Source organism: Pan troglodytes, chromosome 12 (genome assembly GCF_028858775.2).
Source record: "Pan troglodytes isolate AG18354 chromosome 12, NHGRI_mPanTro3-v2.0_pri, whole genome shotgun sequence".
NCBI classification, from domain to species: domain Eukaryota; kingdom Metazoa; phylum Chordata; class Mammalia; order Primates; family Hominidae; genus Pan; species Pan troglodytes.
The window spans coordinates 112,778,210-112,789,098 of NC_072410.2; the positions used below are offsets into that span (position 1 = coordinate 112,778,210).

Sequence of the window (10,889 nt, forward strand, 5' to 3'; positions counted from 1 at the left end):
AGCCCTCAACAAAGCACTGCTCTGGAGCACGTGCTGAGTGGCTTTGGAGAAGTCACTACCTTCTTCAGGGCTCTGTTCCCAGAGTGAGTATTATCCAGGGTTCCTTCCACTGCAGACTCCAAAACTCCGTGTTTGCTGTGTGCTCATCCAGAACCCGAGTGGTGCTGCACAGGCCATATGCCTAATGCCATCGTGGGGGCAGGAGGAGCCTCTCTTCACTTTTGGATTTCACTTTCTTCAAAATGCAGGATGCTTTTTTAGAAATCAGATTGCTCAGCCTCACAACTGTAACCCCAGCACTTCGGGAGGCCAAGGCGCATGGATCACCTGAGGTCAGGAGTTCAAGACCAGCCTGGCCAACATGGTGAAACCTCGTCTCTACAAAAATACAAAAGTTATCCAGGCATAATGGCGGGTGCCTGTAATCCCAGCTACTCTGAGGCTGAATAGGGAGAATGGCTTGAACCCGGGAGGTGGAGGTTGCCATTGCACTCCAGCCTGGACGACACAGCAAGACTCTGTCTCCAAAAAAAAAAAAAAAAAAAAACACCACGTGCGGTGGCTCACACCTGTAGTCCCACCACTTTGGGAGGCCAAGGCGGGTGGATCACCTGAGGTCAGAAGTTCGAGACCAAGCTGACCAACGTGTCAAAACCTCTCTCTCTACTAAAAACACAAAATTAGCCGGGCGTGGTGGCAAGCACCTGTAATCCCAGCTACTTGGGAGGCTGAGGCAGGAGAATTGCTTGAATCTGGGAGGCAGAGGTTGTAGTGAGCCAAGATTGCACCACTGCACTCCAGCATGGGCAACAAGAGCAAAACTCCGTTTCCAAAAAAAAAGAAAAAAAATCAGATTGCTCTTTTCCTCATTCTAGCAGAGAACTTAGTCCACATGGGAATTAGCACCATCTCTTGCTGTTCTGTCTTTGCCTGGCACACTGACCTCCTTGAAGGTCTTGTGTCCTTAGTAATCCTACCTCAGCACCTTCCCTTTTGATTTTCTTAGTAGTCCTACTGTGTCCAGAATTGGTGAGTTCTTGGTCTCACTGACTTCAAAAATGAAGCCACGGACCCTCGCGGTGAGTGTTAACAGTTCTTAAAGGCAGCATGTCCAGAGTTTCTTCCTTCTAGTGGGTTCATGGTCTTGCTGGCTCAGGAGTGAAGCTGCAAACCTTTGCAGTGTTACAGCTCTTAAGGCAGCACGTCTGGAATTGTACGTTCACTCCCGGTGGGGGTTCGTGGTCTCGCCAGCTTCAAGGAGTGAACCTGCAGACCTTCGTGGTGAGTGTTACAGCTCATAAAGGCAGTGTGGATCCAAACAGTGAACACTTACAAGATTTAATTGCAAAGAGCAAAAGAACAAACCCTTCACAGTCTCAAATCACTATGCTAGCAGATTGCCACTGCTAGCTGGGGCAGCCTGTTTTTATTCTCTTATCTGGCCCCACCCACATCCTGCTGATTGGTCCATTTTACAGAGAGCCAATTGGTCCATTTTACAGAGAGCTGATTGGTCCATTTTGACAGGGTGCTGACTGGTGCATTTACAGTCCCTGAGCTAGAGTCAAAAGTTCTCCACGTCCCCACTAGATTAGCCAGATACCAAGTGTTGATTGGTGTATTTACAAACCCTGAGCTAGACACAGAGTGCTGATTGGTGCATTTACAAACCTTGAGCTAGATACAGAGTGCCCACTGGTGCAGTCACAATCCCTTAGCTAGACATAAAGATTCTCCAAGTCCCCACCAGATTAGCTAGACACAGAGCACTGATTGCTGCATTTACAAACCTTGAGCTAGACACAGAATGCTGATTGGTGCATTTACAAACCTTGACGAGCTAGACACAGAATGCTGATTGGTGCATTTACAAACCTTGAGCTAGATACAGAGTGCTGATTGGTGCATCCACAAACCCTGAGCTAGACACAGGGTGCTGATTGGTGTGTTTACAAACCTTGACCTAGATACAGAGTGCTGATTGGTGTATTTACAATCCTCTAGCTAGACTTAAAGGTTCTCCAAGTCCCCACTAGACTCAGGCGCCCAGCTGGCTTCACCCAGTGGATGTCGCACCAGGGCTGCAGGTGGAGCTGCCTGCCAGTTCCGTGTGGTGCGCCCGCACTTCTCAGCCCTTGGGCGGTCGATGGGACCGGGCACCGTGGAGCAGGGGGCGACACTCGTCCAGGAGGCTCAGTTCACGCAGGAGCCCATGGCGGGTGGGGGAGACTCAGGCATGTCGGGCTGCAGGTCCCCAGCCCTGCCCCGCGGCGCGGCAGCTAAGGCCCGGCGAGAAATCAAGCGCAGCACCGGTGGGCCGGCACTGCTGGGGGACCCGATGCACCCTCTGCAGCTGCTGGCCCGGGTGCTAAGCCCCTTACTGCCTGGGGCCGATGGACCGGCCGGCCGCTCCGAGTGCGGGCCCGCAAAGCCCACACCCATCCGGAACTCTAGCTGACCCGGAACTCTAGCTGGCCCGCAAGCACCATGCGCAGCCCCGGTTCCCGCCCGTGCCTCTCCCTCCACACCTCCCCACCCGCTGAGGGAGCCGGTTCCGGCCTCGGCCGTCCCAGGAAGGGGTTCCCACAGTGCAGCAGCGGGCTGAAGAGCTCCTCAAGCGTGGCCAGAATGGGCTCCGAGGCCAAGGAGGCACCGAGAGCGAGCGCAGGCTGCCAGCACGCTGTCACCTCTCACTACCTCAGTACCTTCCCTTCTCATTTTTCTTCTGCTTGGAGAAACTCCTACTTCTTTCTTTTTTTGAGACAGGGTCTCACGCTGTTGCACAGACTGGAGTGCAGTGGTGTGATCACAGTTCACTGCAGCCTCCACCCTCTGGGCTCAAGGGATCCTCCCACCTCAGCCTCCTGAGTAGCTGGGACTACAGGTGTGTACCACCATGCCTGGCTAATTTTTTTTAATTTTATTTTTTGTAAAGATAAAGTCTTACTAAGTTGCTTAAGCTGGTCTTGAACTCCTGGGCTCAAGCAGTCCGCCTGCCTTGGCCTCCCAAAGTGCTGGGATTCCAGGCGTGAGCCACTGTGCACGGCCCTTCCTTTGTATCTTGTACCTGTTATTACATGTTTCTCCAGTTACTTTAACTATTCCACTGGCCCCTGCGCATCTTGAGGGTAGGGATTATGGATTATTCATGTCTATATCCCTAAATGTATCACACGGTAGGTGCTCTACAAACATTTGTAGAGTTGAATCAAATGGAACATGTGAGGTGTACACTTGTGCAAACAGATTGAGCTTCTTTTCTGATAATTTTATTTTGGTGTAAGTTTGCTTTCAGTTTAAGTAGTCAAAACATTTGGATAGCTATTCTTTTTTTTTTGGATAAGTATTCTTGAGTGGACTAAAAATAGATTTTAATTGATTTCTAGTGCTGATGCTGCAAAACTGGAAATCTAAAAGATTTTATCCTTTTATTAGAGTCTGAAGAAGAAAAAGAACAAGGGAGTGGAAATGCTTTTAACATTTTATCTGCCCCCTTTCCTGTGCCTTTTTTTTTTTTTTTTTTTTTTTTTTGAGATGGAGTCTTTGTCACCCAGGCTGGAGTGCAATGGCGTGATCTCGGATCACTGCAACCTTGGCCTCCCAGGTTCAAGCGATTCTCCTGCCTTCCTGTGCCTAAGGTTAACACAGCGCCTTAAGAGGCTAACACAGAAGGGCAAGGTAAGTCTCCATAAAACCCAGAGAAGACTGTGAACCCCTCTCTGGATCCTGTCTGGAGTCACAGCTGGAAAACAAAAACACATTTATCTGGTAGGAATAAAGAAATTTAGAAGAAGCAGAAAAGGAAAAATGATTTTCAGATCTAGTTTTTTGTTCTTCCAAAAGGAGGAATTTAAACATGAGGGAGACTAATTTATTTCCCCTTTTTACTTTGGGTTTCATAACTCAACAATCTTCCCTGAGGCCCCAGGTGAGAACAGTGAGTTAGCTATGAAGGCAGAAATAAGTAACTAAAGATCTTAGGTGGTTAATATTAACTGCCTTTTTCGTGAATAAACCATATCACCTGGGATTAATGGGTGAAACACAGAGAACTATTAACTAAACCAGGGATTGGCAAACTTTTTCTGTAAGGGCCAGATGGTGACTATTTCTCAGCCATAGTGATGCAAAATCAGCCAGAGAAACATGCAAACAAACGGGCGGGTAGCTGTGTTGCAATAAAACTTTATTTACAGCAACAGTTGGAAGTTAAATTTGGCTTGGTGGCTACAGATTGCTGACCCCTGAATGCAACACTCCATTTTCAGGTCTAAGTATTCCCATTCTCTTAAACACACCATCCTAGCTCAGGATGCTCTAACAGAATACCACAGACTGGATGGCTGAAAGAATAAATGTTTCTTTCTCACAGTTCTGGAGGCTGGGAAGTCCAAGATCAAGGTGCCAATAGATCCAGTGTCCTGCGAGGGCTGTCTTCCTGGTTTGCAGACAGCCTTCTTGCTGTGTGCTCGCATGATGCAGAGAGAAGAAAGGGGCAAGCTCTCGGGTCTCTTCTTATATGGACACTAATCCCAGTCACTTGGGCTCCACCTCATGACCTAATTACTTCACAAGGACCCCACCTCCTAATGTCAACACACTGGGGGTTAGGATTTCAACCTGTGAATTTTGGAGGAACACAAACCTTTGGTCTGTAACACACAGCATGCTTATATAAAAGGAAGAGATGTCCACCAAAGTTGTAAGGTCCATATGGCACAGGGACCAAATTATTATTATTTTTTGTTTGTTTGTTTTGAGATAGAGTCTCACTGTGTTGCCCAGGCTGGAGTGCAGTGGTGCAATCTTGGCTCACTGCAATCTCTGCCTCCTGGGTTCAAGCGATTCTCATGCCTCACCCTCCAGAGTAGCTGGGATTATGGGTGTGAGCCACCACGCCCAGGTAACTTTTGTATTTTAGTAGAGATGAGGTTTCGTCATGTTGGCCAGGCTGGTCTCAAACTCCTGGCCTCAAGTGATCTGCTTGCCTCAGCCTCCCAAAGTGCTGGGATTATAGATGCGAGCCACAGCTCCCAGCCATGACCAAGTTATGAGTGAAAAAAACACACCTCTCAGGACTGGAAAGATGTCAGATGAGGCCGGGAGCACTAGCTCATGCCTGTAATCCCAGCACTTTGGGAGGCCAAGGCGGGCAGGTCACCTGAGGTCAGGAGTTCGAGATCAACCTGGCCAACATGGCAAAACCCCGTCTCTACTACAAATACAAAATTAGTCAGGCATGGTGGTACACGCCTCCAGTCCCAGCTACTCGGGAGGCTGAGGCAGGAGAATCGCTTGAACCCAGGGGGCGGAGGTTGCAGTGAGCCAAGATCACGCCATTGCACTCCAGCCTGGACAACAAGAGGGAAACTCCATCTCAAAAAAAAAAAAAAAAGATGTCAGATGTGTGTGTCTGGATGGTAGAAAGGATGACTCACCTCCCACCTGGGTAGACATCCCCTCTCTTTGTCCCTGGCGCCTTCAATGGCCTATCTGGCTTTCACTAACACCCTGTTTTACCCAGCGCCCACTGACTTTGAGTTCTGAGGGGCCATGAAGGGAATGGGCTGAGATGTGGGGATTTGCTTTACAGTTGGGAAGGCCGCAAAGCTACACAGAAGCATGGGCCGGCTCCGTGACAGAGAAAGCCCACGACAACCAACTAGAAATGTCAAATTTTAAAAATATGTAGGAATGAGAATTTGCTTATTACCCAGAGAGATTTTATGTGACTACCATTAAAGTAACTTTTACCAAAAAAAAGTATAATCACAATGATTAAAATCTTAGTTTCTAAGAATGTATTTAAGACTAAGTCCACTATCAAACTTACTCATGTTTAAAACCCCCGAAGAGATACAGAAGGTTGAGCTTTGACAAGTGCAAACCTAGACCAGGTACGGGAAACAGGGTCTTAGGACTGTAATCCCAGCACTCTGGGAGGCCAAGGCAATAGGATCACTTGGGGCTAGGAGTTCAAGATCAGCCTGGGCAACATAGTGAGACCCCTAACCCTACAAAAAAAGAAAAAAAATAGCTGGGTGTGGTGCCTCGCACCCGTAGTCCCAGCTATTCAGGAGGCTAAGGCAGGAGGATCACTTGAGCCCAGGAGTTCAACGCTGCAGTGAGCTGTGATCGTACCACTGCACTCCAGCCTGCGCAACAGAGTGAGCCTCTGTTTCTTTAAAAGAAGAAGAAAACTGCAAAGCTGACTCCATTACTCTCCAGGGGAGCTGTGCAGCTCATAGAATCAAGTGCACGTTTTCTTACTTTGAAGTCTCAGTGAGGACAGCTGGGCTGTGCCACAGCAAGAAACGGCCCCCAGCAGAAATGGCTTCTGACAGCAAAGGTTTGGCTGTCAGCCAGGCTACACGTCCATCACCAGCCAGCCAGGGGACCTGCTCCACGACTCCCCTTCCAGGACCCCGGTTGATGGAGCTGCCACCATAGCGAGCGGTACCAGTTGCTGCAGCCAAGAGAAGGAGAATTTGGATGGCATCTTTCACCGGGATTGAATGCTCCAGGCCAGAAGTGACACCTGATCACACGGGGCGGGGAGTGCCTTCCTGCTGTGTATCCAGGAGGAGATGTTTGGAGAACAGCGTTCAGGGCTATCAGACATGGCATTTTGGATCTCTCCTATTTCTCCAGCCTCATTTCCCATGACTTGAACAGTTTATAAGAACGTGATTAGGAATGTGTGTGTGTGTTTAGGGGAGAGGGAGAAATTCCCTGGCAAGAGAGAGGTTGGTTTACAATGAGATCATTACCCAAATCACTGAGCTGCTCAAACTTCCGGGTTCATAGTGTCAGAGGGACTAGTAGGGCCTTAGCTAGCCCATATTGTACCTTCCTCTAGGGGGATACAGCCCTGCTCCATGAGGACAGCTTGGTGAATGGAACATGGCTGGCTTGCGGCCTCTATTTGCTTCTTGGTCAGGCACTCTTGTTTAGTGAACAACCTGTACAACCCTACGTGTAGGGTGACCAACTAATCTGGTTGACCACCATGACCTGCGAATATTCTCAGTTCTGGGGAAACAGAAATAGGTGGTCACTGTATTAGTCTGTTCTCACATTGCTATAAAGAACTACCTGACTTTGGGAGGCCAAGGAAGGCAGATCATGAGGTCAAGAGATCGAGACCATCCTGGCTAACATGCTGAAACCCCATCTCTACTAAAAATACAAAAAAATTAGCCAGGCATGGTGGTGGGTGCCTGTAGTCCCAGCTACTCGGGAGGCTGAGGCAGGAGAATGGCGTGAACCTGGGGGGCGGAGCTTTCAGTGAGCTGAGATCGCACCACTGCACTCCAGCCTGGTTGACAGAGCGAGACTCCATCTCAAAAAAAAAAAAAAAAAAAAAAAGAACTACCCGAGACTGGGTAATTTATAAAGAAAAGAGGTTTAATTGGCTCACGGTCCTGCAGGCTGTACAGGAAGCATGGCTGCTGAGGTCTCAGGAAACAACCATGGCAGAAGGCGAAGCAGAAGCCAGCACATCCTACATGGCTAGAGCAGGAAGAAGTAGGCAGGGGGACACACTTTAAACAACCAGATCTCACGAGAAGTCACTCACTATCACGAGAAAACCAAGGGGGATGTCCACCCCCATGATCCAGTCACCTCCCACCAGGTCTCTCCTCCAACATTGCCGGGAATACACTTCAACATGAGATTTGGGCAGGGACACAAATCCAAACCATATCAGTCACCCCACCTACATGGTGGCCCAGGGTAACGGTAATAGTTGCATATATTCAGAGCTCGGCTGGTCTATTCTGCTAGGTTTGTCGTTTATTTGGGTACAGATAGCATCATGAAAGAACCATGGGGTCTGGAGAGAGAGTGGCTTGAGTCCCAGCTCTGGCTGTCACTGGCTTCAAGACCTTAGGCCAGCTCCCCACTCTTCGGAGCCTCAGTTTTGCCATCTGTAAAATAGAGGCAGAAAATATCTATCTTACAAGGTTACCGTGAGGCTCATTTAACGAGCCACAGTCGGTAAAGGGTCAGGGCAGGGCCTCTCGAAGTGTCAGCTGTCCCCATTGGGTGGAGGTTGACTGCGCGGTGAAGGAAAGTTGCACTCCAGAGGACAGGGATCGTGCAGCCAGGGAGACTTGTACAAATGTGCACAGGCATTAATCAGTAATCGCCATGAGCAGGCTGGGACTTCAACTCCACTTACCAAGTTAAACAGCTACAAATTAAAGAGCTAAGAGACGCTTTTAATATTTAATCTGGGCCTTGACTACAGCACTCTATTCCTTTGAGCTGATTAATTGACTGGTTGGTTCTCAGCTCTCTAATGAGAAGAAGGAACTTAAGCATCTTCCCAGGTGTCTGGGACCATGGGATGTTCGTGTGCAGAGGTGACCACCCCCACCGGGCAGCTTCCACATTAGAGAAGTTGATATTCACAGTGGGGGGTTTGAGCTTAAAGTTGGACATTTTATGTTTGTTGCACACTCTTTTTAGCCAACAGTATTTAAAGGTTAACCTCTGTAATAAATATTACATGTTAATGGTCAAATTTACACAGACTCAATTCCCTTTCCCAGCACTGCCCTCCCTCTCCCCTCAAACCTTGTCCTCAGGATGATAAATGACCCCACCAAAGCCTAGGGTCCGAGTATGTTTTGAGTGGCCTCCAAATCTCACGCTCAAAACTGTGGGTTCATGGACAGGGGAGTCAGCTCACAGATCACTTTGTGTAGCAGATTTGCAAGGAGAAGGAAGCTTAACGTTCACTGAGGCCAGCGGCTGTGGACACTGTACTGGACCTTTCTCAGCTGCTGTGTGCATTGCCCCTGGAGACAGGACAGTCCCACACAAACATCATCTCACTCAGTGGGCCAGGGATGGGCACCTGAACCTCAAGTAGCTCCAGTTCAAGGCGGCCAGCTTCCTGCCTGCTCAGCTAATCGAAGCCTGTCCACCCCACAAACCCACCAACCCCCGCCCCCCGGTCTAAATTCCTAGCCGGAGTAAAAATCCAATGGGAAAAGAGTCTTATACACATGGCAGCGGAGTGAAACCACATCAGCTACCTGGTCATTTTTTTTTCTTAAATATAAGCAGGAGTCAGTGGGGGATGATGCCCTCGTCCCATGTAAAGATCTTAATCACTCCTTAGGTCCGATGCCCACTTCTCACTCCCATCTCCTTTTATCCCCGCTGACTGTGTCCCGGAGTCTCATCTGTCAGTCCATTGACCCTGTTTCCTCTCCAGCGTCTGTCATCATGGCATAGACTGCAATTGCTCAGCCTGTGTCATCTGGCAGCTCTCTACTGTCAGTTTTCCATCTTTCAGAAATGCGTTGAAACCTCTCCTTCGTGATTTCCCTCCTTCTTACAACTCCTCCTCTATCCCTTTTTCTTTTATCTTAATTCCAGCAAAGTCGCAAGTACCAAGAGAAGGCAACTCTGCACCCGGTCTGCTGTTTTGAGCCAGAAGCCATGAGATGCCTCTAAACGAGAACTGCTCTAGTCATGGAAAGTATGCATCGTAAATTCCAGTGCTAAACCTTTTGTTTAGATGGGGTACAAGTCATGGTCATTTTACTGTCAGAATTTTTTACAGTGTTATAGAACGCGCCAAATCAGCCATGACCTGGACCTGCCAACCCCGAGGACCTCACGTATCTTATTTCTGAGTAAATATTGAAAAGAGTTCTGTAACTCATTAATTGTCCTTAATGAATAATGGTGATTCGCCCTTATATTTTGTTTTCCCCTCTTGATGCTGAAACCATGAAACCAAATGCAAAAGCTTGGACACTTTGGTAAAAGACAATAGCAATTATGTGGGCTGCTGCTGTCCAAACATATCAGCATTCGTTAATAGCACTGTGGCTCTCTCAAGTTACCGATTAAGCATTAAAAATAGAAACATGGCTTGCTTATGTTTCAAATGCCGTCTCATTTATCACCCAAATGCAAATATTATCTGTCTGCATATTCATAAGAACCAGCACCTGCACAACACATCTTTCTTACGTAACGGCTTGGGAGTGCCATGATTGGTGGGAAACTGCAGGATATCTGAGCAGGGAGAGTAGATCTGCGAGTCCTGAAGCAGGGGCCCTGGAGTGGGGTTTTGAAAGGTGGGTTGGTTTGGCAGGCTATTGTAATGACTGGTCCACGAGTCGTGGTGGGAGGAACTGGCTTCATCTGCAGTAGATGCCTGGCTATTCCTGAAACCAAGGAAAACATCGTTCGGGTGCCCGAGTCCTTCCAAAAAGTATCACCAACTGTAGTCCTCTTCCAGGGTTTAATTTGTTTAAGGAAAGGAAGTTCTATTTTCCCAGAGTTAAGCAGAGAGTTCCCAAACTGGGCTTCACCTTCCACCCACCATCACCAGCACCCACGAGCACTATCACCGCATAAAAGAATCCTTCAGCTGCAGGTGTGACTGCCAGATATTTTCTTAAGAAGGATTACACCCCATTTCAATTCTCCAATATTCCTGAGACGTTGCTAACTCTTTCGGACAAAAATTCTTATTTATTTTTAGAGACGATCTTAGGGACATTAGTCATGCGGAAAGCTTTTAGGTTGTTTGCTTATTATGGGAAGCTTCTAATAAAATCAATCTGGGTTTTCAGCATATTTGATGGAAGCCAGGTCTACAAATGTAGCAGATTTTAAAATGTTCTCTCAAAGTGGAAAGAATGCTGGCTCTGGCATTCCTCCCGCTGAAGCGGAGCTAATGACAAGTTTTGGGAAACAGTGTTGGAATCAAGAGTGGCCAGAAAAATTGGTTGCCCTGGGAGGTGAACGCAGGGAGCTGTGGATATATTTAAACGTGAGTCACGTGACTAGCTTCTATTTCGGCAGAAGCAAAACATGTTTTCCTTTAAATGATTAAACTGAGTGAACTCAAGAAAAAT

At 48.0% G+C, this 10,889-nt stretch overlaps 1 pseudogene; it reads left to right on the forward strand.

The window, feature by feature from the left end:
* The first annotated feature begins 3,629 nt into the window (after positions 1-3,629).
* LOC112208267 (small nucleolar RNA SNORA26) lies at positions 3,630-3,744 on the forward strand (annotated as a pseudogene).
* The last annotated feature ends 7,145 nt before the right edge of the window (positions 3,745-10,889 follow it).